The sequence below is a fragment of the Eleutherodactylus coqui genome, chromosome 4 (genome assembly GCF_035609145.1).
Source record: "Eleutherodactylus coqui strain aEleCoq1 chromosome 4, aEleCoq1.hap1, whole genome shotgun sequence".
Taxonomy (NCBI): domain Eukaryota; kingdom Metazoa; phylum Chordata; class Amphibia; order Anura; family Eleutherodactylidae; genus Eleutherodactylus; species Eleutherodactylus coqui.
The window spans coordinates 262,062,639-262,089,792 of record NC_089840.1 but is presented as its reverse complement, the minus strand read 5'-3'; positions in this window follow the sequence as shown (position 1 = coordinate 262,089,792).

The window sequence follows — 27,154 nt, the reverse complement described above, 5'->3', positions numbered from 1 at the left end:
ACCTGTACATACATAAACATACACATAGATGTACATACACTATATGGACAAAAGAATTTGGACGCTGCAGAAAATCAGCAAATATGCAAATACTGAGTTTGCCGAACAGCATGCTGGGAAGGGTATGGGTAAAATAAAAAGCTACTCATTTTGTAATAACTATTCAATCATCCCATAGGGCCCTTGTGGGACGAACTGGAGCGATGGTTAGGACACCGCCACCCACACCCATCCTCACAACAATCTATTCTCACGGCCTGGCACGAGGAATGGCAAGCTATTCCTGCCCCGCCTTACAGAGAACTTGTGGAAAGTACGCCTCGACGTGTTACCACTATAATACAAGCAAAAAGAGGGCCGACACCTTACTAAATAGAAGAATAAAACACTTTTTTTCTGAAAAACATGCAGCGTCCAAATACTTTTGTCCATATAGTGTATAGACACATTCATGTTCTGTACCAGTTGCTTAATGTTAGCTTATTAGAGCACCACTGTACAAAGTCTACACACATGGATGTACCAAATCCTTATATAAAGCTTCTTTGAATGATGTGGTATGAAAATGTTTAAGATGGAGCCCATCTATGAAATCATTGCAATGGGCCCCTCTGGTGCCAACCTTAGGTTAGAAGGCACCATGTGCTGAATTAGTTTTGCCCCCCCCTTCCCCCGGTCATAAGATAAAAATATCTATTGCACTGATAGGCAGTCTGACTGTATTCTGCTTGTGCAGAAAGCAACAAGAAAGCAGAATTCCCACACCTGAACAGCTCAGTGAATAAATACAGCACCAGAACCAGGCTCATAACATAAATAAAGTGGCAAAGCCAAACTCTTAACATTAATACAACACCAGAACCAAGCTCAGTACATAAATACAGCACCAGAATCAAGCTTATCACATAAACACAGCCCCAGAACAACACTCATAACATAAGTACAGCAGCAGAACCAACCTCAGTACGTAGAACCAAAACCAGAGCCAAGCTCAATTCATAGGTACAGTCACAGAACCAAACTCATAACATAAATACAGCACAGAACCAAGCTTATAACAAAGTAGTAGAACTTAGTGATTGTGATGCGAGGGTGATGATAGCAGTAGCTCGAAGCATCAGACTGGAGTAGACAGATCCAGGAGGAAGATGGTTCATGTAGCCCCACAAGAGGCTACTACGCAGTGGAAGATCATTTGCCTGGGTGGACTTAAGGAGGCTCATTGTTCACGGCCTACATCTGCCCCAAGCTGGAACCAAAGATATGGGTGTCGAGTCTGTCGACTATTAGATTCGGGAAGATGTTGAGCAATGGTGATATGTAAATGACCCGCAATCATAGCATAATCCAGTAAATGCTCACTTTAAAAAAGAGTAAACGGAGCTACATGCTACTATGTTGCAAATTAAAATGCTAATAAAGTAATCCACCATTGCACATAAAGCTTAGGTACGAACATTATTTTGCTGTGTAGAACAAATGTATTTGATAAGATTACCCCGCTCCAATCTAATGTAGCAACTGGGAATTATATTTCTTTAGTGAGCAAAAAATTTTCAAAGCACAAGAATTGTATTTTGAGTAGTTTATTAATTGTGATGGGACGTAAACCTCCACACTCGCATGCATTTTAATAATCAGCACTGAGATCCAATGCGCTGTTTACATTATATCCATGGCTCATTGCAAACTGTTGAAACTAAGGTCCATTAATCCACATTCTGCCGTTTCATTCTCTAGTTATTTGCTTTGAAGACTATATGAATATATCGGTGGCGGTAACATATTCCTAATGCTAATTTATGATGGGATCGGTTTGTAGGAACAATTGGAAGAAACCATTTAAGATAAAGGCATTTTAGTTTAGAGAAAAAATATTAACATCTTAAAACATGTAAATGTATGCACGTCTCCATGCAATTGATTAAATAGTACGATGGCAAATCTTAGATAATTGTTATTGGCTGCGTAGAGTGGTTTCCCCTCCATAATGAGCGCGGTTACAAATATATTTCGGTTACTAGCTGAATACATTACCGGGAGAGGTCTTTATAAGGTAATTACTTTCGGTGTCATTGTTTGATATGACAAATTGCTCATATTTATATTTGTCCATATTCGCTAATTATGTATATAAATCTAGGGTTTATCCTTATAAAAATGAATAATTCATAGAAAGAGGAATATGTTATGGAATGAGAACACTATGTTGTGTTCACTATACCTAGATTCCCCTAAAAGCTCTAGAATTAGAAAAACATGGCTGCTTTCTCCCAAAAATAGTCCCATGCTCTCCATAGGGTGAGTGGTATTGTTGCGCAAACCCATTAACTACACTGAATGATCATTGTATTAGGAATAGGTGGCTTTGACATCTTGAGATCAGCAACACATAATGGCCACATCAAAATTTGCTCTCAGATAATGGGCTGGCCTCTCTTCTGCACAGCAGAAGACAACTTATGGCAGTAATGGGTAAACATGGTGACTTGAGTGACTTTGACCATGGACGGATTGTTGGTGGACCAAGGGGTGGTGCCAGTGTTTCTGAAACAGTCACACTTGTTGGCTGTTCCTGAACCATGATATTAAAGGAGATGTCTCGAGGAAGCAGTGAATTTTTTTTTTGCCCAGTCCCCCCCATTAAGTACACATTACTAAGCCCCCCTGTAAATGACATTTCTAGCTGGTTCGTACTTACCGTTCCAGCGTTTCAGCAACTTATAAAAGTTTCCCCAGGATGGCCGCCGGCTCTTTTCCCGTCGCTCGCTGCAGCCCAACGTGCGCGCTCCCGAGACGCTGCCAGCTGTGTCTCCATGGCAACCAGACGCCCCTCCGACCGGACCCACCGCAGCCGCCGACCAGTCACCCACCGCCAGGCAGCAGGTAACCGGCGCAGCCCCCCCCCATCACAGCGGCAGCCCCCCCCGGTGCAGCGACAGCCCCCCCGGCCCAGCGCTAGTTCCCCCGGCGCAGCGACAGCCCCCCCCCGGCCCAGCGCTAGTTCCCCCGGCGCAGCGACAGCCCCCCCCGGCCCAGCGCTAGTTCCCCCGGCGCAGCAACAGCCCCCCCATCGCAGCGACTGCCCCCCCATCGCAGCGACAGCCCCCCCATCGCAGCGGCAGCCCGGCGCAGCGGCAGCCCCCCCCGGCCCATCACTTACCAGGACAGCTGGACGGCGGGACAGCTGGGCGGCTTCTCCGGACAGCTCGGCAGCTCTGCACCTTCCTCTAACAGAGGAAGGTACAGAATGGCCGCTCCAGCGCGCTCCCGAGCAGTGACAGCTCGTCTGCGCATGCGCAGAAGAGCTGTAGCGGGGAGCACACTGAAGCGGCTCGTGCTGAATGGAGAAGACCGGACTGCGCAAGCGCGTCTAAAAAAGCAAGCTGCCGGCGAATTTAGACGGAACCATGGAGACGAGGACGCTAGCAACGGAGCAGGTAAGTGAATAACTTCTGTATGGCTCATATTTAAAGGAGATGTCCCGCGCCGAAACGGGTTTTTTTTTTTTTTAACCCCCCCCCCCGTTCGGCGCGAGACAACCCCGATGCAGGGGTTAAAAAAACCACCCGCACAGCGCTTACCTGAATCCCGGCGGTCCGGCGTCTTCATACTCACCTGCTGAAGATGGCCGCCGGGATCTTCTACCTTCGTGGACCGCAGCTCTTCTGTGCGGTCCACTGCCGATTCCAGCCTCCTGATTGGCTGGAATCGGCACGTGACGGGGCGGAGCTACACGGAGCCGCTCTCTGGCACGAGCGGCTCCATAGAAGACTGCTGAAGACCCGGACTGCGCAAGCGCGGCTAATTTGGCCATCGGAGGCCAAAAATTAGTCGGCTCCATGGAGACGAGGACGCTAGCAACGGAGCAGGTAAGTATAAAACTTTTTATAACTTCTGTATGGCTCATAATTAATGCACAATGTACATTACAAAGTGCATTATTATGGCCATACAGAAGTGTATAGACCCACTTGCTGCCTCGGGACATCTCCTTTAATGCACGATGTATATTACAAAGTGCATTAATATGGCCATACGGAAGTGTATAACCCCACTTTGTTTCGCGAGACCACCCCTTTAAGATTATACCAAGACTGGTTGAACCATGAACAGACATCTGACAGAAGATCACACAGTGATAGACCACATCTGGTTGATCCTAGAGGCAAGCATTGGTTGGTATGTCTGGTATCTCAGCCATGACGTGCCACAGTGGGCCAACTGACTCAGCATTACAACAGCGGGGAAGTTAGACAAATTTCCACAATGACCATGCAGTGTACCTTGCATTACTGGGGTTTAGTAGCTGAAGACTGACAAGGGTGCCCTTGATGACCCCATGTCATCACCAGCAATGCCTCATATTGGCCCAGGAAAGATGTCAATAATCCTTGGGCACATAGCAGAAGGTTGTCTCATTTCCTGCTAAAGTATACTGATAGCTGGGCCCACATCTGGTGTAAACAGCATGAAGTTGTATCCCATAGGTGCACTATTGGGGTTCAACAGGCCCATCGTAGCGATGTCATGGTCTGGGGAGTATTTTCTTGCCATGGCCTAGAAACGATGGTCATCATACCACAATCCTTGAATGGTGAACATTACAGAGACCTGTTAACTGGCCATCTGCATCCATATCTTCGGGAAGCCTTCCCCTACCACTGTGCCATATTTCAAAGGACATCACACCCTTTTCATCAAATTTAGATGACTAAAGAGTGGTTAGAGGAATACGACAATGAATTCTCCACTTTTCATTGGTGCCCCAACTCATCGGACTATAACCCCATCGAAGATATTTGGGATATGCTGGAAAGGGCTGTGAGATCTGCTCCCACACATCTGCAAAATGTAGAGCTGCTGCAGCGAGCAAGAATCGGGTTGAGTTTGGAGCATATTCATCACCTAGTGGAATCTGTTCCCCAGCATTTAAAAGACGTGAGCGCCTGAAAAGTTGGACCAACGCGGTCCATGTACAATGCAGCCGAATGTATGGACATGTATGGTGGTGTTTCAAGAGTAAAGGAACCAGGTTTTTCTAACCCCCTGTAATAAATGCAGAAGGATAGTGAAAAAAATCACTGAGGGAATTTATGCAGCAACAAATATGGCAGTGCAACGTGCTCTGTAATACAGGTGCAAATAGAATTTAAAAAGGACCTGTGATGGGATAAAATCAGTGGGGCTGGAGGCATAGCTCTATAGCTGCACCCTCTATCCTGATTGTTTCCATACTCACCTCTATTTGCACAGATGGGCTGTTCTTAGGTCCCGCTCCTGTGTTTACTACATCAAGTGCACAGTCAATGGGTGATGTTGGACTGTCAATCAATCAACATCACCCATGCAGAGTGAGTGTTGGGGACTGTCCACTTGACCCATTGAGAGTGCTGGGAGCTGGACCTAAGAGTTGCCCATCTAGGCCAACAGATGGAACAAAAAATGGGGATGAAGTCAGCAGTAGTGTTCAGCTTCTTCAGAGAAGGAGGAGGAGGAAGAAAAAAAATTTGGTGGCTCATTAGTTAGCACTGTTACCTTGTAGTGCTGGGGCCCTACATTCAAATCTGACCAAGCAGATGTTGTCCTTGGTTGTATTTTACCCTTGGAGGCTAGGACTCAACACTGCAAGACAATGCTGCTAACTGCTGAGCCACATTTATAGATAGAGGAGTTTTATGACTCTTAGTGTTATACACGTCTTTTAGGGTTTTGTCGAACTTACGGTTAGGTCAGATCTAGGTTGGACTGAACTGGACTTTTTGATGGAATTTGGCAAACCAGTTGAACCAAATTTTTCAAAAGTTCGCTTAACACTAGTCAGGAGGCCCATGGCTCCAGAGCCATGAAGCCAGCCTCACTAATTTTATGCCATGACAGGTCCTCTTTTAACAGTCTCTATAAACTGGTAATTTTAGAATATAGCAACAGTCTCTAGGAAAGTGTGGCTTGCTAATGTAACAATAATCTCAATATCAGTCACTTCTTACACTAGGTGCCCTTACTCTGCTAGACTCATGCTGTGTTTTATCACTGATAGAACTCTCTGTATAAGGCCACAAAATTACTTGGGTTACTGTATCAATTTTCAGCTGTCTCTACCTCTATAACACTACTCTGGTAAGTGGCTGGCTTTCACTTTGTGACACAAATCCCGTAACGCTACAGGCAATAGTTGGTGGTGGGATTACTCCACCACAATCAGCAAACTCCTGCTGTCTAAGCAACTGAACCTTTCACCTCTTGATCATAGCTCTGGTATACTCTATTGTGGGATACAGGTATGACTAGTTTAGATGGAAGAGCTATATTTCTCACTCATCCAGTCACCTACCTGCAGGCAAATATACATTCCTACCTACTCACCTCTCTCTATATCTATCAGTCTCATATATGGTTCTTCCATGGTAACTCTTCTTTGTCTTTTGGGTTTATTTGGACTAATTATAGAAGTGAACGATGCTCCTAAATCAATAAATTCTCAATTGTATGTTAACCTTTTGGGGGTTTCCAGTCATTTCAATGGAACAGTCAGGCAATAAACAACTCTAATAATTAAAAGAAATCATATAATTTACAACTAAGAAATACAAAGAATCAAAGAATAATAGAGTTGGAAGGGACCTCCAGGGTCATCGGGTCCAACCCCCTGCTCAATGCAAGATCACTAAATCATCCCAGACCGATGTCTGTGCAGCCTCTGTTTGAAGACTTCCATTGAAGGAGAACTCCCCACCTCCTGTGGCAAGCTGTTCCACTCAATAATTGTGCACTCTCTGTAACATCTCTTTGAAGGTATTTCCTCAGAATTTTAGATAACAGTAGTTTAGTGTAAAAGAATGGTTAAAAAGACAAGTTTTAATACAATTATGACCATTACCATTAATTTTCCCCTATACACCTTGCTTTTTTGGTGTGTGATAACATCACATGTGTCAGAACAGCAGGTGTGGATCCGCTGTGCCACACACCAATTTGGCTTGGGGCTACTCCTGAGAGAGCCCTGGTATTCGCCCTTTAATCCTACCAATAGTGATGTGCTCTTTATTGCAGGAACTCCCAGGCTGTAACCCAAGAAGTAATCTCAGTTTTGTGGCAACTAATGCAAACTGATCAGGGTAACCATAGTGTAGTACTGGAGGAGCAGGCAGAGATGTTGTCATGCAACAGACCTGAGGTCAGAACAGATGGAATCTGTACATAATAATATGTTGGGCCAGGGTCAGGGCAAGCAGCAGACAGAAATAATGCGATCCGGAAACAAGCTGAGATGAGGAGTCGAGAAGATTGGAAACCTGAGCAGAACACTCCTGCGATAGCTGAATCCCCTCATTGTTATCATAACTACAACTGCTCATCTGTGTGTATGAGTTTTTTCTGGTATTGCAGCTCATTCCATTCAAGAAACCTTGTGTTGATTGGTAGAGGTCCCAAGTTTAGACTTCCAATTATCAATTATCTTAAAATAGGCGATCAATGGAGAATTTCCTTGCGATGAAACCTATGATGTTAATATCGTTGTAACGCAGTAGCTGTAGACGCACTGTTGTTTGTTACGTCCTTGTCTGGTGTTCCTGCCTATTACCATCTAGGACAAGCTAGGTGTCATTAGGTTCCAGCGTGGGGCCATCCTTATTGGGACGATCACCACGATTGTAGGCAGTGTCCTTCTTTCCTTTGTTTTGAACATTTTTTATTTAGTAGTAGGGAAGACAGGAAATACATTACAGTTATATTGCAACAGAATAATTTTGAGGGCTTCCGTCCCTCTTGTATGCTTAACATGTTCCTGTTCCTCCATACAAATTTTGATAAGTTTTTATTCAAGAGCTTATCTTTATTGACATTTATAGCTTTAAAATAAAAAAAAACAAAACAGTTTAATAACATAACAGCAAAACATAACTTTAAAATGCTCTCGTTCATTTAATTCGGATAGTGTGTGAGCCAGATGTGCCAGGTTTTCTCGTATTTGTTCAGGATGTTGGATCTCATTGCTATCAATTTCTCCATAGTGGCATGGGCATGAAGCCTATTGTGGAGGTCACTCCCTTTAGGTGGTAATTGGGCCTTCCAATTCTTGGCAATTAAATTTGCAGCTGACATAAGAATGTGGGCTAGTATTTTTTTGATGTCTATTTGATAATTTTCTAGGCCTAGTAGGAGTAGTGCTAATTCAGGTCTTCTGGGCACCTGAGAAATTGTTATTTTATTTAACATATCATAAACCTCCTCCCAATAAGGTATCACTCGTGGACATTCCCAAAAAACATGGAGAAGTGTCCCCGAGTGGCCACATGCTCTCCAGCATTGGTCGTCGTGACTTAATCCTCTATTTTTAAGAGCTCTCGGCGTAAGATACCAGCGGGTCACTATTTTCGTGAAATTTTCAAGTATTGCTGCTCCTTTTGTCACTTGTGAAGCTAACCTGAGGGCCGATTCCCAGCTATCCATAGAAAACGCCTTCCCCAGGTCCTTTCCCCAATTCAACAAGTGGATTTCATAATTCCCTGTTAAACAATCATAAATATTCCTAGTGAATGAGCAGTTTAACAGATCTTCTTTCTGTAAATATTGTAGTACTAATCTAGGAATTCTTATTTCACCCATTTTAGAGGAATTTAGTAGGTAGCGGACCTGGAAATAACGCAGTCTTTCACCCTCTCCCAATCCAAATTGGACCTGTAGATCTTGAAAGGATTTGACTCTGTCATTTTCTATTAAGTCCCTAATGTAGGTGATCCCCTTGGTTTTCCAAGAGCTAGTGGATAGATCATTAATGAAATGTTCTATCACCTCTAGAGGTATTTTTGGTGTTAATCGGTGGGATGATGTGTTTTGGTTTTCAAGGAAATCCCTCTTTCCTTTGTTATAGTTGTCTTGTTAGAGTGGGGACTTACAAGACTACCAGGATCTTTGACATGGGCTTGTCAGCTTACATGATTTGGCCAAAATACAAACCAGTACCTCATACCTACTTATTAGCAATTCCATCTGCTTATGTGTATTAGTTCATTGATAAGTAGCTTAGTTGCCTGTTGTTGTTATCTGTATAGTGTTTGTATGCACATCTGGTTTATGTTTGGGTGTCCGTTCGAGTGAATATTCCTTCCCATTTTCCCAACAAGCCTTCTATTTAAGTTGCGTTCATGTAGGTCACTGTTCCCACGGCCTGCACGAATATAACAGCATCTCAGTATAGTGGTTGCTGGCCAAAATGGGTCAGAAGGCACTGAAGCATGGCACAAAAGGACAAGCAAGGATTTAGTTAGTATAACCAGCCAAAGTGAGGACAGGCAAAGTTCATACAGTATGATAAACAAGCAGAAGGTCAAGGCAGGCAACAATCAGTCAGAGCATAGTCAAGAATGAAACTGAGGTTGGAACAAGTAGAATTTGGGAAACCTGGGTACACCAGGACTGGCTAAAATCAGGAGTCAAAAAGTTACAGAATACCTTCACTTGGATTCCAAGCACCTTTATTGCTTAAACACCCTCCAGTCATGGGAGGTGCCTTAAATAACTCAGAAAGCAATTTGATAGGATGGGGACAGGAAAGTTGGGTGTGCATTGGCCCTTCCAGAGAGGGCTGAGCATGCACACCCTTCAAGTAAAAGAAACAGTCTGGAGTACAGAGCTGCGTCTTCCTACACAGAAGAGTAGGAGTATGCTGATGGCCCTGTCATGTGGAAGGGGGGAGGTGAGGAGTATTCTATGACAATGGTTAGTAGACATAACTGTAGTATAGTATAGTTTTAATATAAAAATACATAGTGAACATTAATTAGTTCCTGCCGTGCAGATATATATTTTAGGAAATTATTTACCATAGTTTTTTGCATTTAACCTCTCTACAGGTTTGCACAAAAAGAACTCCATTTACAGGAAAAGGACATTACAGTTTTGGATGAAATTAGCTTGTTTTACCTCAAACAACTGCAGCTCTAATTCTATCTAAAGGAATTTAAAGTATGTCAGTAGCACTGATATAACCAAAGCTACAGCCATTTAAAGTGGGGTTGGTAATATTTAATTTACAGCTGTCATGTACAGAGCAGAGAGTAAAAGGCAGCAGAGAAGGATCTGTGATATTCTCCTGTCTGTCCCCTGTCCCAGAGGGGGGGGGGGGGGGGGGTGACATGGACTTTTCTTCATGTTAAAACTCACTTTATCAATCACACAGCATATTTTATCTCTAATTGTCACATATAAGGGTCTTCTTTTCCCAAAACATGAGTGGAAAGATGAGCACTTGCTCATCTAACCACTTCTCTATGCTGTTTAACCTCTCAGATGCTTCAGTCATTGCTGACTGTGACATCTAAACTTTTTTCAGACACACAATATTACATAAAGTTTTTAATATTAAAAATATGAAAAGAGCAAGAAATTACCTACACATAATTGGTGTCCGCACACCCGTAACAACCCACACTATAATATATACATTATTTATCCAGCATGGTAAATTCCATAGAAAAAGAATGAAAAAATAAATGCCAAAATTGATGTTTTCTGTTCATCTCAGTTCCCCAAAACAGGAATGAAAAGCAGTCAAGAAATCGTCTACACCTTAAAATGGTACTAATAAAAGCTACAAGTGCTCCTGCAAGAAACTAGCTCTCCTGCAGTATGGAGGCTCTAGTACCCTGTTGCACCACCTCTAGCTTGGATACAAGATGTGATAGCAGTGGGCATTGAGGCTCTAGAACCCTGTTGTACCGCCTCAAGCTTGGATACAAGATGTGATCCGAGTGGGCATGGTGGCTCTAGTACCCTGTTGTACTACCTATAGCTTGGATGCACGTTTTGATATGGGCAGGCATGGAGGCTCTAGTACCCTGTTGTACCACCTCTAGCTTGGATACAATAAATGATCTGAGAGGGCATGGTTGCTCTAGTACCCTGTTGTACCACCTCTAGCTTGGGTACAAGATGAAATCCAAGAGAACATAGTTGCTCTAGTACCTTGTTGTACCGCCTCTAGCTTGGATACCAGATGTGATCCGAGAGGGCATGAAGGCTCTAGTACTTTGTTGGGCCCCCTCTAACTTGGATACAAGATGTGATATGGGTGGGCACAGAGGCTTTAGTACCCTGTTGTACCACCTCTAGTTTTGATACAAGATGTGATCCGAGAGGGCATGGACGCTCTAGTACCCCTTTGGGCAGCCTCTAGCTTGGATACAAGATGTGATATGGGCGTGCATGGAGGCAAACAGATTTCGTATGGTTTCCTGTGGCATATTGGTACATATATCCTGTATCTGAGCCTCTAGATTGTGCAAACTCATGGACTGTCGAAGTTGGCACCCCACTTGGTCCCAGACATCTTCTATAGGCAATAAATCTGGCAACCAAGCTGGCCACAGAAGTGTGACAATGTTGTGGGGACATTCCTGTCACCCCCTTGTGTGCGGCCGAGCATTATCCTGCTGGAAGCCGCCATGAGAGGAACACATGTGGCTGCAAAATGTTCTGAACATATCACTGAGCTGTCATTGTCCCTCATACCACCACTAGGGGTGACCAACTGTCGTATGTGATGACCCCCAGACCATCACACCAGCAGGGGGCAGTGTGCCGCTCCACAGCAGAGGCAGGATTGAGGTGCTCACCCCGACGTCTCTGGACCCGAACATGGCCGTCATTGGTGCCCAAACTAAACCTGGATTCATCGCTGAAGACAACCCGGTTCCACTCCATAGCAGTTCGGTTTCATCATTAACAACAACACACTAAAACTAAATTCTACTCCACATATATTTTACACGAGACATAAATTCCAAATCTGCAATAAAAAGTGATATTTTTGGAAGGGTTTTTCCAATCTTTATATGACTGTTAGGGGGTTAATATTATTGAATCTTCTGCTTGCATGGCTCCGAAGCCTCAGTCAGACACAATGATTTTATTACAGGTTCATATATTACTATCAAAATGCAGTAAAGAGCCATCTGGAATAATGATGAACACTCATTTCATCACATGTGAAATACAGAACAACGATTGTTTTCCATCTAACTCTGTTCACTTAATTAGCGCTATGGCAAGACTATAAATTTTTGGTAGAAAAGGGAATCCTTGATAGGGTGCCCCATACACCTATTCATCTTGGCCTCCATTTACTCCAAAGAAATCATTTAAAAAGTTATACTAAGAATGAAATTAGCTATTGATTTTGCACTACATCCTGGCAAATTTATTTTTTTTGACCAGCAATTATATTGATGCTACAAAGATGTTGTTTGAGGCAATTATTACCCAACTACCTTTAGGATACTGATAAAGTTATTATTGTTGTATTGATAGAAAACACCACACAATGGTGCGGGCCATAAATAACAGTAATAAAGTTGAAGGTCGGGCATATGCATGAGTTAACCAGTCATGTCCAAGTCTATTAGGCTCAGGGAGAATACTTGTGAAGGAAAGATTATAGGCTGGCCATACGCAGACAGGAACACAACAAATGTTGACTATGGACCTTTTTACAATTTATCTTGTCATTTCTATAACACCTTTTTCCCCAAGTGCAGAGCTCAGGAATAGCAATTTAAAGGAAAAGTAAAAAAGAAAGAGGGGAATAAAAACTAAAATACACCTTTCAATCTTATCTTGAACTTCAATGCCGTTCTGAAAAAAACTGTTCAAGAAGAGGGCTTTCTTCTGCCTCACATTTCGCAATCCAGGAGATCATACCTGGTAAACAATGACAAATTGGCTCTTTTCTCAAGAGTGACAACCACTTTTAGATTGAGGGGGAGATCAGATATTCACTGTGGATCTGGCTTCGAACTCCTTCAGCAACAGGTGATTCTGCTGGAGGAAGCCTTGTATACAGAGGCGTAACTTAAATCCCATTGGTCCCAATAGAAAAAACTGTAACAGGTCCCCCAACTTTAATGGTTTACTCATAGTACTGGGCTCCCTATATGGAGAAGAGAGGCCTTATGGACCTCCCAAGGCTCCTGGGCCTGGGTGCAACTGCATCCTCTGCATCCCTTATAGTTACACCAGTGGATGTATGGTAGTCCTTCATGGCAGCCATAGATATGAATTTGTCTTTCATAAGTCCCCAGAGGGGCTTTTTGTTCTGTTTCATAGACGGGAGGGTCCAAAGCAGGGTACCCCTGAGAATCATATGCAGATACATCCAGAGGTGGATTGGAAACTTAAAGTAAGTCTAGAAAAATATCTAAAAGTGGCATCATATTGTACTGTAGGTGTAACAGGCAATTGAAAAAAAAAATATATGTACTGTGAGGGAACGCCAACTTATTACATCCTGTTAGCGATGCCAAAAATTATAGCACGGGGCCAAGGGATAAACTATCTACAAGTATCCTGTTACATGGAAGGACAGGTAATGGGGGGGGATTGTAGTTTTCAGTTTGTGACGCCACCGTTCCAAATACTGACATTCATACATGGTGCATTAATAACACTGGACAAGTGTATCGTACCTCGGGTCCTCCGGAACGGTGGAGGCTCGGTAAAACGTTACTAGTGACTTTTCAACACGATACAACAGACTTCAGAATGCAGAGCTAACAGTGCAGGAAAACTTTGTAAATATTCAGCAATACTTGACATGAAAGTCAATGGCCACAGAATGGCAGTAGTGATCACCCTGCTCTCATAGACTTCAGCGCGCATGGGTGTCAGTTAAAGGTGTATCACTATACGGGGATCCAGACTTCAGATGGCCCCATAGGAATCATAAACAGACTTAATCTTATCTTCAGAGGTTCGGTAGACTTCTGCACTGTTATTAGTGTTGGGGGTCAACCTTTCCAAATAGGTTGGTCAGCGATGTTGTCCGAGTCCAAATTACAGGTATCAGATCGAGCGCTCGGAGAGACACAGAACACACCAGTACACTCAGTATGGTTTGAAACAAGTGACTCTATTTATTATTTGCATGTCCTGGTTTTTATAGACAATCGCCCTCGCAGGATGCGACTTGGGGTTAAACCGGGTGCAACTTGTGATTCCACATATGACTTAGGCAAGCACATTCTTTTTAGGAACTGATAACTCTCTGTGGTCAAGCCATTTCTTGACAGACTAAGGAACATCTGCTCTGGTGACCTTCCTGATTCCACTCAGGTTGGGCAACAAGAAACCACAGGCTTGTTCCTCAGAACAGTCATCAGTTCTTTACACATAAATATTGCAGTATTTATCCTTATTTTTCTCAAATGGATTGCTAAGCAACATATATTAACCCTTTTAGCCCCTATCATTCCCCCATTTTGGACATCAGGAAGACACACGCAGGGTCCAGTTCTATCGCCCGATGGCGCTGACGGCCTAGTCAGATCCCTGGACAGTATGTCTAACCTTCATCCAGCAAGGGTCGGCCTACACAGGGGCTGAAAAGGCTTTTGCCGTACATTTGCCCACACAAGAGACTATGACTTTGATTACTATATATATACACAACAGCATGACAATTATCTGTACTATACTTTGTAGGATTCCCATGAACCATCCTCCCAGACCAGAAAACCAATTTGCAGGGTTAAGAAAACTAAACCATCCCTGGTCTTTATCCTGTTTTATGCTAGTAGCTATTTTTCCCAAGGTATTGATCCTTTGGTGAATGGATTCTGAGTGATCAGAGAGGTTGAAACAACACATCCCCTCAAATTCCTCACATCCGTGGTTTACCGCGAGCAACAGGTAATCTATGGTGGCTCTATTTTGTAAAGCTGCTTTCCTGACTCCTTGTATGTCTAGTAGGAGAAGGTCCAGGGCCTGTGATGTGGCATTCAGGTCCTTTACCATATCGCATGCCAATCCATTGATTACTCTTGCGTTATATTGTGCCAACCCGGGAACACCCACAATACTGACCGCCAGTGCCGTATGTTCTGTGTAGCTAAGCAGAGTGGGTGGTCCTTCACATTTGCTATCCAGTCCTTCTACCTCCCTCTTTCGTCTTTTGGTGAGCTGTGGGCTGTTAGGTTTTTGGTACATTAGTATGCTCAGTCTAGCTAGGGAGCAGGGACCTCCGGTCAGGTTGGCTGGAATATATGTATATGTTAGATTGCCACATGCCAGAACCCACCCTAAGGGGAGTTTAACGTGTTTGGTGTGGCTAGGTGTCTCCTGCGTTTTGTTGCATGACATCTGAGTGGTGAGTTTTTTACAGTGCCGGTCAGTCCTATTACACAGGATATGAGTTTCCACAATGTATGAGGCGTTTTTTATGGTGTTGTGTTTACATCTGCCTATTTTGTCTGGGTTACATGTGAATTTATAGCAAACCTCAGCTTCTGTTACATTTCTCACCATAAAAGCAGTCATGTTAGTCCATCTCGTATCAGGCTGTTCATCACAATACATACAATAATCATATGGTCCTACAAATTCATGAATGTCGCCTTCCTCCACTTCACTCTCATTGTTACCCAGCAGGTGCCCGTATACCCTTTTTAGTTCTGTCGTCGGAGTGGGGACTGACAAGAGACAAGTACGCAGGATGGATTCCCCACTCTTTAAATTGGGCATACACATATGGGAGATATTCAACACATCACGAGCGAGGTATTTCCACATGTTGGGGTGTCCTTCCGACCCAACTAGTCCATCTTCTTCTTACATTGACAGTTGGTGAGGAGTTGTTCCGAAAAGAGAGTAGTCCAAGAAGACAAAGGGTAGATAATACACCTATCCAGACTATCAGTGCTGGTGTCCAGGTTGCCATCCCCCCCCACCACCCTGGGTTGGGCTTATTCTCCACCCCCCTCGTGGTGCTGAGGCGTTGGAACTTTCTTGCAGTGTGAGGCATGAATCCAAGTGGGTTTGCCTTCTAACTTGACCGAGGTGGGAGTGGTTAACAGTACCTGGTATGGTCCGTCAAAGCGAGGTTCCAGTGATTTCCTGACGTGTCTTTTTACCACCACCCAATCTCCAGGTTGCAGAGAGTGGGATCCTTCCAAACTATCAGGGTCTGGAATAGAAGAGAGCACTAGGTCGTGTGTTATTTTCAGTTTTTGGCATAAATCCTGCACAAAGGAAGTAACTTTATCATGACCCAGGGAAAAGACCTGGGGATGGTACAGTCCTAGCCTAGGCACGGAGCCAAAGAGAATCTCATATGGGGACAGTCCTGTCTTCTTGTTAGGTGTCGTCCGTACTGAGTAGAGGGCCAAAGGTAGGCACTCGGGCCAGGGTTTTCCTGTTTCAACCATGGCTTTTTGAATTTTTAGTTTTAGTGTACCGTTCATGCGTTCCACCTTTCCTGAACTTTGTGGATGATAGGGGGTGTGGAACGCCTGCTCTACTCCTAAGGCGGACATGACTTCATTACCTCTCCAGTGAAGTGAGTACCACGGTCGCTCTCAATGGTCTCTGGTACCCCAAATCTACACACTAACTCTGACACAAGTTTTTTTGCAGTGGCCTGGGCGGTGGCCTTCGGGACCGCGTAGGCCTCGGGCCACCCGGAAAAGAGGTCAACGCATACCAGAACGTACTCATACCTTCCTGACCTGGGCAGCTGGATGTAATCTATCTGTAGTCTCTGGAAGGGGTACAAAGGTCGCGGAGTGCACTTCCGAGGGGTCTTTACTACTTGACCGGGGTTGTGTAGTGCACAGATTTCACAAGCCTTGACATATGCCTTTGCCATCCTGTCAAATCCCGGGGCGTACCACATTTTCTCCACCAGGGCTACCATAGCATTGCGCGAGGCGTGCACCTTCCCATGAGCCAGCATGGCCATACTGGGGTAAGCCGCCGCCGGCAAACACATACGGGAACCCATCATCCAACCTTCATTTCCTTTTACTGCCCCTGCACTTGCCCAGCGCTCCTGCTCTTGCCCTGAGGGGAGTAGGTCCACCTCCTTCTGTGGTGGGACAGAGAGAGTCTGGTCCTTGGCAGGGGGCTCAGGATCCTCCTCCGCTGGGCAGGACCTGGTCTGAACTCTGCACACGGGTGTCCTCCAGTCCAGCAGGGCTGCAGCCTTAGCTGCTCCGTCTGCCTTCTCATTGCCTCTGCTTTCCAAGGAGTCCCCTTGGGTGTGTGCTTTTACCTTTATTATGGCTACCTGCTTTGGGAGCATGATAGCTGACATCAACTGACTTACTGCATCACCATTCTTGATTGGCTTACCCTGAGCTGTAAGGAAGCTCCGCGCGCGCCAAATCGGCCCATAGTCATGCGCAACGCCAAACGCGTACCTGGAGTCCGTGTAGATATTAGCAGTGACTCCCCGGGCTAATTTGCAGGCCTCGGTCAGAGCGCACAGCTCCGCTTCCTGTGCTGACATATGTGGAGGCAAGGCACGACCGATCAGTACTTCATTCATTGACACCACGGCAAACCCTGTCACAAATCTGCCCTGGTCATTCTGGTATCTTGACCCGTCCACAAACATTTCAAGGTGGGGGTTCAGGAGTGGCTTATCTGTGACATGAGCAAATCCAGCTGTCTCCTGCTCCATCAGAGCAGCACAGTCATGCTGGTGCTCGGCGTCAAAAGCTTTCTCTTCGCCTAGGGAATTGACAAAAAGTTGATCCCCTGTGCTTACTCCCCCATTTGAATCCGCGGTACCTAATGGAAGTAAGGTGGCCGGATTCAAAGTTGTGCAACGTTGAAATGAGATATTGGACGAGGAGTGTACTGTCAGTTCCATTTTGATCTGTCTAGCAAGAGACAGATGTCTACGGCTAACCTGTGTCAGAATACCGTGTACGTCATGAGGGGTGAAGACCACCAGCGGGTAGTCCAGGACTACCTCTGAGGCTTTGTCAAGGAGGGCCTGTACAGACAAAACTGCCCGCACACAAGATGGTGAACCTCTAGCTACTGCATCCAAGTGCGCACTGTAGTATGCTACGGGGCGCTTCTTGTCACCATGCTGTTGTGTGAGCACGGCGGTAGCATGTCCTGCCATTTCTGTAACGTACATTTGGAACGGCTTGTCATAGTCAGGCAGACCCAGTGCCGGAGCGCTGGTGATCTGTATTTTCAGCTGGTGAAACGCTGACTCGGCTTCCGGAGACAAAGCAAATGGCTTCGAGCTTAGGCAGTCGTACAGAGGCTGCATGGTCATGGAGGCAGAACGAATCCATGGACGACAGTATGACACTAGTCCCAGGAATGTCCGCAACTGAGCATGGGAGGCGGGTAGCGGGATGGCCCGTACAGCCTGAGTCCTTTCTTGTGTAAGGTGCTTGGTACCTGGACCTAGGCAGTGGCCCAGAAAAACAACTTGTGATTGGCAAAACTGAAGTTTGTCTTTGCTGGCCTTGCAGCCACTTTCCGCTAGAAAACAGAGGAGGCTAAGAGAAGCGGTTAAGCATGAGGGTCAGTCAGGGGCACAAAGCAAAAGATCATCAACATATTGCAGAAGTATAACGTCGGGTGGAAGTGCCCAGGATTCTAATACCAGCATCATACACCTTGTAAATTGATTGGGGCTATTCTGGGCCCCTTGTGGTAGAACAGTCCAACAGTATTGTTTACCCCTGAAAGTGAAGGCAAAAAGGTACTGGCAGTCCGGGTGTAGAGGTACGGAGAAAAACGCGTTTGCTAAGTCCACCACTGTGTACCAACTGGTACCAGAAGGGATGGTGGACAAGAGAGTATGTGGGTTGGGCACCAAAGGAGTTTCTAGAACAGTGACCTTGTTGATTTCTCTAAGATCATGAACCATACGGTAGGTGTCTGGTTCGCCTTTCTTCCCTTTTTTCTTGACAGGGAAAAGTGGGGTGTTGGCCGGGGAGACACAGGGCCTAAGTGCCGCAAGATTGCAGAGGTCTATTACCGTGGCAGCAATGGCATCCTCTTGGGCCATGGCAAGAGGGTATTGTCTGATCATTGGGGCCTTAGCTCCTTCTTTGAGATGAACCATGACGGGAGGTACTTGTAGGCGACCCAAGTCCGTTTTTCCTTTTGCCCACAGGCAGTCTGGAACCAGGGATAAAGAAGACAGATCTTCAGGGGACAGCGTGAAGACGGTGGGCGGGGTAGCCAGGTCTGCTGCCATGAGACAGAAGACGTGGTGGTCGGCCGCGGAGGTACTGACATGAGCCTCACCAGAGGGGTGAAGCTGGATGCAGCACCCCAGGGGTCCCATCACGTCGGTTCCTAGGATACAATCCCCAGCAGGTGACACTAGGAAGCGAGTGAGGACTCTTGACCCTTGAAAGGAAATTTCTACGGGTACGGTTTCTTGCATAGGAGTAGGTTTACCTGACACTCCTATGGCCATGGCAGTGACGCCTGAGAGGGGAATGTCCAAATCCCTAACTTGTTTGGCACTAACACATGATTTAGTGGCCCCGGTGTCTATCAAGAAAGGCACCTCCTTCCCCCGGACTGAGAGGGGCTGGAACACTTGGCATCCCTGCTGCGGGCTCACTATAAGGGAAATGAGGGAAGGAGAGCCAGGAAGTCACTGATAACTACGGTAACCTCCACCTCCCTGTGGGACCTGTGGAGCAACGTCAGTCTGGGTCTGTGGGCCACCAGAGGCCGGTGCAGGCCGTGGGCGTTTAGGAGCCCTACAATTACGTGCCAAATGGCCAGTCTTTCCGCAGTTGTAACATTTTACGGGTCTCACACCTGGGGTCTTTCAGTTGAACCGTATCGCCCTCCATGGTGTAATGTTTAACCATTGCACCTTTTGCATGGTCCTCGTTGTCCATGACAAAACCAACAGCCTTTTTGTACAAGTCACGGGGCTTAGCTTGTCGCCAGTCTGGGGTACATGCCTTAATTGGATCAGACAGTCTCTTCTCTATGCCCTGCATAAAGGCTTCGCAAAAGGCAGCATTACGTATGGCCTTTGGACAATCATACAAACCCAGGTCTCTGCCTACTTCCTCTAAACGGCCAAAGTAACATTCAATAGATTCGCCCTTGTTCTGTCTACACTGTGTTAGGGCGGTACGTCTCTCTTGGGCTTTATCCTTAAACCAGGCCTTAACCTTGCCCACATATTGAGTACCACTAAGTAATGTCTGGGGGTCATCTGGGCGTTCTTCAAGACCACAAAATTGGGCAATACTATTGTAAAGGCCCAGAGGACATTTTACATTCATAAGACATTCCATGTCTGTCCAAGAGTAGTTTTTCTGTATGACTTCCAACTTTCTATGGAAAGCTGCTGGCTCTGTCTGGGGATCGGGCAGTTGCTGACACAGTGCCATCTGGTCTGTGGCACTCCAGGGTCGCCATGTAGTGACCGTAGACCCGGGAGTTGGTCTATTTGCGTCCGTGGGTCTGTCATTAGAAGACGATGGTCCGCCGGTGTCCTCTTGTCTGACCGTGCCCAATGGTGGACTCGGTCTGTTTGTTTCTCTATAATGGGTAGTGGAGGTTGTAACGGGGAACAAGGGAACCGGTTGTCTACACTGGTCCCTGGGACGTGGAGTCCCACATACCGTACAGAGTTCTCTAAAACAGGCATTCTGTTGACCACAACGTGGACAATCCCAAGCCGGATCCCTATTTACTTCAGGGCCCGGGGGTCCTGATTGAGGGCTGTAGGGAGGTGTATCCATCTGGGCAGTAGCCTGTGGATACGTAGGGGGCAGGGGCGGCAAATTGGGATACAGAGAATTAAAGGGATTATTTGGAGACATTGGTGGAGCGGCCGGGACGACAGGAGGGGCCAATGGAACCGTAGGGGTTTCCATGGGAACGTCTATTGGTGGCCGGGCCATAGGACAATAAACTAAAATGCCCTCGCCTCGGGACTCGGAGTCCCAGTGTTCGTCTTCTGCTGTTTTAGAGCAGTCCAGGATGGCCTTCATGCCCTTTTCCAAACCCTTATTTCTTATTTCCTTTCTATGCTTATCCTCATATTGTGACCAAAATTCATAATTGAATGTTCCCGCCTTCTTGAGGCCTATACGTTTGTAAACTTTATAGGCTTGTCTGCAAATGTCCTCCCCTTCTCTATCTTTAATTATTTCAATAGGAGTCTGATATGTCTTAGATTGTTCAGACCCCATGTTTGACCAGTTTCAACTATTCTTCACTAAGTATGCAGGACGTATATTTCACACAGTAAACTAAGATAATCACTGAGATTATCTGGGAACACACAGTTCCCTGTCCCGGAATAGATTTACAGAACTAAAACGTGGTCAACTTCAAACACTAGGATTCAGGGGAGACCAGACTTCGCCTCTTAGGGAACTTTTAGTAATATTATAACAAATCCACAGTAACAGGATTACGGCAAGAAAAATGACAATTAATAAAACAATTCCTTCAATATCAACTGCAGACAACATGGCTCAATTTGTCCCAGAAAGTGAGTTCTTCCGTCTAATACAGTTAAAATGAACTTATTCACTCTAAAATTTGGGCGGGCCAGAAAATATAGGAAACATGCAACAACAAACCTCTGATCCGTATAGGGGTCACTGGTCAGAAGAGCCCAGAGTAGAGGTCAGTAAGATAATGTCTTACCTTTACACCGGTGTTTTTAGTCTGGGGTCTCCGGATCTATGTCCCAGGTCAACGGTCCAGAAGTTGGTTGTAGGTACTGGTTGCAGTCTCCTTGACCGGAGGCCCGCCCCACGTTTGGGCGCCAAGAACTGTTGGGGGTCAACCTTTCCAAATAGGTTGGTCAGCGATGTTGTCCGAGTCCAAATTACAGGTATCAGATCGAGCGCTCGGAGAGACACAGAACACACCAGTACACTCAGTATGGTTTGAAACAAGTGACTCTATTTATTATTTGCATGTCCTGGTTTTTATAGACAATCGCCCTCGCAGGATGCGACTTGGGGTTAAACCGGGTGCAACTTGTGATTCCACATATGACTTAGGCAAGCACATTCTTTTTAGGAACTGATAACTCTCTGTGGTCAAGCCATTTCTTGACAGACTAAGGAACATCTGCTCTGGTGACCTTCCTGATTCCACTCAGGTTGGGCAACAAGAAACCACAGGCTTGTTCCTCAGAACAGTCATCAGTTCTTTACACATAAATATTGCAGTATTTATCCTTATTTTTCTCAAATGGATTGCTAAGCAACATATATTAACCCTTTTAGCCCCTATCATTAGCTGTATAAACGTATAGTCACTTCAAGAGGTGGTTACTTACAATGGCTCTCTCTTGTGGTGGGACTTTTGGGGGAAAAACATTTAGGCTCACTCACTCCCATGCACTTCACATATGGTTGGGTAGTCTTTCCTTTTCCTCCATCTTCAGCGACACAAGGTCTGATGGTGCCCTTATGCGCCCTTGTAGTAGCAAACCCTCGCATTGCAGACGGGTGCTCCTCAGCTGAGAAGATGGATCTCACTCCCCTCTCTGGAACCCAATCACTCATACTTATAGATTCATCCACACCCCGTCACATGACACTGCAAAATAGATACATTCAACATGCAGCTAAGCTCACAGGCAATGATTTTAACGGGGTTAACCCTTCAGATGCTGCAGTTGTGCAACACACATACATAAAATAGACATTTTTGCACAGTGTATCCACATAAGACAAACATGTATGACAATTATGGAGGGGTCCAGAATGATGTTCTGGGACACTACATAGGTGCTCTAAATTGGCAGCAGACAGGGCCAACAAAAGCGGACAAGTTCCATAAACCATTGGCCATAACCACATTGGTGATAGCAGGTGGGGGCCAACACAAAAATGCAATGGAATACTTCCTTAAAACAATAGAACAGAGCTCACTCTTCTATTGTCAGGATCCATGGATGTGGGCCTGCTATGCCACACAGTGGGATGACTTTGGGACAAATCTAGAAGTGACACCTGAGGAACCCTGATCTTCACCCTTTCTGGGCTTTGCTGCAGGGTCCCTGTTTTGTAAGAAGTTGTCTCAGTTATGTAATAATTGAAGCAACAACAGTCCAAGGTGTGGTACCTGAGTGTGACAGCATATACTTCAACATGAAAGACAGTCCAGAAGTCAGACCACTTAAATCAGGTTCCGTATAGTAGAAGCAGGCCAGGAGTTGGAGCAGTCAGCAAAAAGGAAAATGGTCAATACAACAAGCCTGAGAATTCAGAGAAGTCAGGAGTAGCCAAATCAGTAACCAGAAAATCGGCATAAATGAATAATACCTTCAGCTGTACAAAGATACCAAAAGCTTAGTTACCTTCCTTAGAAGGAAGGTCCATGATATAACCAAAAATTGGAGGAGGACCAAAATACAGGATGCACATGGGCTATTTAAGACTTTGGGCAACAGAAAGAAGACTGAGAGACCACAACACCTGCCACAGACAGTAGGAGAGCGCGTCCTGTGGCCAACAGCAGGGATAGGTGTGGAAAGATAGTGATAGCTGCAACTCATAACAACTATCATACATACAGCCCTATGGCAGTACATGGTACCCTATATGTAGGACTCCTTACTGACTTACTGGGATTTCTCTCAGTAGAGTCAATGGTCAATCCCCCATAAATGCACCCTATGGATAAGAATGGCTCTGTTTCCGGAAATCAATAATAGCAGTTAATTTTTTTTAGTCTCATACTAAACCCCTTTAAGGTTGGAAGAAGGATTAACACATGATGTCAAAATATATTATTGTTTTGGTACCAACATGGGACTATTTTCTGCTTATAGTCATCCCTTTCATATACAGTATATTTCAAGTGAACTTCAACATAGTAGAAGACTGTTGTGTCAGTGTTAATTAACTGGTTCATTACCTGCTACCATTAGTCTAATTTATGTTGAAAAGAAATGTGTTAATTAGTCCCATCATTAGAATATAATCTCACATGAGAATTTTTCTATTGCTCTTGCTGTCACGGAAGAATGAAAGTTATTTTGGCTCAATGGATATGTTCCCAACACAATGCAGAATGAAGATAGAACAATAAAACTTATCTTGATAGATTCAGAAAATGAATCAACCTTACAGCTATAAGATCTCAACAAGTTAATAGTATATGATAATTATGTGGGTCCCAAGGTCATGGACATCAACTTTTGGCGAACACGATAGGATGTCTATAAAGTTTACTTTTTATTAGCTTGGAGTATATGTGAACAGCTATTAGCTGTATTATGAAGAGCAATGAAATGGTGAGATTTCTGCACTTGGGGGAGAGCAGTGTACCAAAACATTAAACCTGGATCTAACCTAAACTTCTATTGAGAAGAGAAAGAATGAAGATTTAATGCTCAGTCACTTTTTAAAAATTGATTGGATCCAAAATTGGAGGGACTCAAGGTAGGACTAGATCTTTCAGTTGGCTTGAGCTCGGACACATCATTTGGCCTTGATACAATAGGGTTCCAAAGATTCAAGATGTCAAGAAGACATCCCCATTTGGAGGTGACTCTGGCACCAATTATGCAAAAGGCTTTACCATATATAGTCTGTGCCATAAGAGATAGCCATAGATCAGACTTTTATGGACATGGCGATATCAATTATGTAAATTTCTCCTAATGTGTTGTTTTTTCTAATATTTTTTTTAAATAGTAAAAAAAAACCCTATTGCTTGTAAAATATAGTGCAATACCTTTGTATGTGAATATATTGGATATTTGCCAATGTCCTCTTAACCTCTGGTGGGGTTTAACAGTCTGAAATTCATGATTGGCCTTGAAGCAGTCACAAGGCCCCAAACTGCCAAAGCAATCACATGGCACTCCATGATCTTGTCACACAGGGGATGGGCATTCGGGGACAGAGGGAATACCCTTCCTCTGCCAAACAATTAAAATGCCATGGTCAGCTCTGACCATGGCATCTAAATAGTTATTGCGCAGGATTAGAATTATCTCTGATATCGGCGGCTGTGGCCAGGTGACAGGTGTATTTGATAGCCAGCCCCGGCCACGCATGGAGCAGGCTTGGCCCTGAGCCTGCTCCGTACCAACCTAGTACACATCTGACGTTATGCTAATCAGTACTGTAAAGTTTCAGGAAGTGATATGAATAAATACCACTATAGAGTATAGTCATTTAAAGGAGAGGTTTAGAAAAGCTATGATCGTCTTTTAGGAAATAAGTCTTAGTTCAAGTGTTCCCTGTTTAGGACCCTTATATAATATCTAGACTGAAGAGTAGCAACAAAGAGTGTCTTTCTCTCTGTAGGGCTCTGCATCTGCAGGTGACATGAACAGCCTATTGATTTCAATAAGAAATGTGTAATACGTAATTTCCCCTGTGGAGGGTCTGAAGGCAAATTGAACACTTTCTGGTAAGTTCCTGCAGAGATTACAAATGATTATTTGGCGCTCCAGCAGAAGGACATTCTGTGACCTAAGGACTAGTAATGAGCAAACTTTCTAAAAGTTTGCTGCAGACAGTTCTCTGAATTTTTTGAAACTGCAGCCAAGGCTGCTGATTAAAAAAAAAAGGACAAAACGCACCTAGCTGGTAAAGTTGCTGTCCCCGGCACCACTGTTGGGACCTTGTGAAGCCAGCCGATTGCTCTGATTGGCTAAGCGCTGTTAAGTGACAGCTGACTGAGCCAATCAGAGCCAGCAATGAATGCGTCCAATCACAGCCATTCAATGAATGAATGGCTGTGATTGGAAGCATCCAGTGCTGGCTGTGATTGGCTGAGTGGGCTGTCAATCAGCGGCGCTCAGCCAATCAGAGCAATCTCTCATTAAAGGCGGGGATTTCAAATCCCCGTCACCAGAGGAAAGTCCCGAGAACGCCACAGGGGACGGCGACATTACCTGCAAAGTAAGTATTATTTTTTTTTTAAACTCAGGCAGTGTATCTAGGGTGTTTAGCGCTGCCAAAAGCACGGTACCAAGTTGTGCCGCGTTTTTGGCATTGCTGAAACCGCTGCTCATTCATTTTAATGGGCAACACAGGGCTGGAATTGGGCAAATATAGGACATGCAATACTGTCAAAGCACAGTGTTGAAGACCTTATGCGAGCAGCCCCATTTAAATGAATGGGAGCCTTGTACAGCGTGTAGTGCGGTGCTGAAAAAGCAGTGCTAAATGCTTTACAACAACGCCTGTGTGAAGGAGGCCTAATAGTACAGCCACTCACTCAACCTGGTCTAGATTGGGGAGGAGTGACTGCAAACAAACATAGTCCACACATGTGAACGGATACCAAAGACGTCAACCACTGCATTGAACAAGTAGCTCTTCCATATTATAGTATAGCTCTCTGCATTCTATTCGGGTCTACGGCGATTGAGACTGGCCTGCAGTCTATCAGGTGTTGCATTATTGACTTCCTTTGAAGTTCACCAACACACCTAAAACTGGTGTATAAAACAGTCTAAAAACCATAAAAGGTCTTCTTCTCTATCTCCTTCTTCTACGTTTTCTCTTGCCCCTCCTCCTCTGTAGAAAGAAGGAGGAGAAGGAAAAAGGAAGAAGAAGCATGATAGCTCAGTGATTAGTCCTAGATTCAAATCTGACCAAGGACAACATCATTATGGAGTTTGTATGTACTCCCTGTGTTTGTGTGGATTTCTTCTTCAAAGTAATAATCATTTTATATACTTTTTGAGAAGAAGGAGAAACACAGACATAGGGGGAACATACAAACTTCATGCAGATGTTGACCATGGTCAGATTTGAACATAAGATTCCAGCACTGCAAGGCAACAGTGCTAACCACTGAGTCACCATGTCTCTTCTTCCTCTGAAGGAGAAGATCTTCTTCTCCTACCCCCACTTACACATGGCGACTCAGTGGTTAGCATTATTGCTTGGCAGAGCTGGGGTTCTAAGTTCAAATTTGACCAAATACAACATCTGTATGGAGTTTGTAAAAATGTTGGCAGAAACCAATACAAATATCCATTCAGATGTTGTCCTTGGCCAAATTTGAACCTAGAAACTCCAGCACTGAGTGGAGGAGGAGTTTGCTGAGACAAACTGCCTGAGGTTCGGGGTCACGCTGAGCAGAACTTTCAGCAAAGTTTGACCCGAAACACAGTTTGACCTGAAACAGGGTTCGACTGTTTTGGTTCGCCCAAAACTACTAGGGACTGGTTTAACAAAAAGGATTTGCTCAAAACAAATAAGCCCTTCAAAAGCAATAACAGTGAATTTCGTATATTCATATAATATAAAATGCCTCCCCCAATGCACGGTGAAGCTTTTCATATATATTCTGTTGGTATGTTCATCCTAAATCCAGAAGTATTACAATATATACAAGAGAGAGAAATCTTCAATAAGCAATATGTCATGCAGCA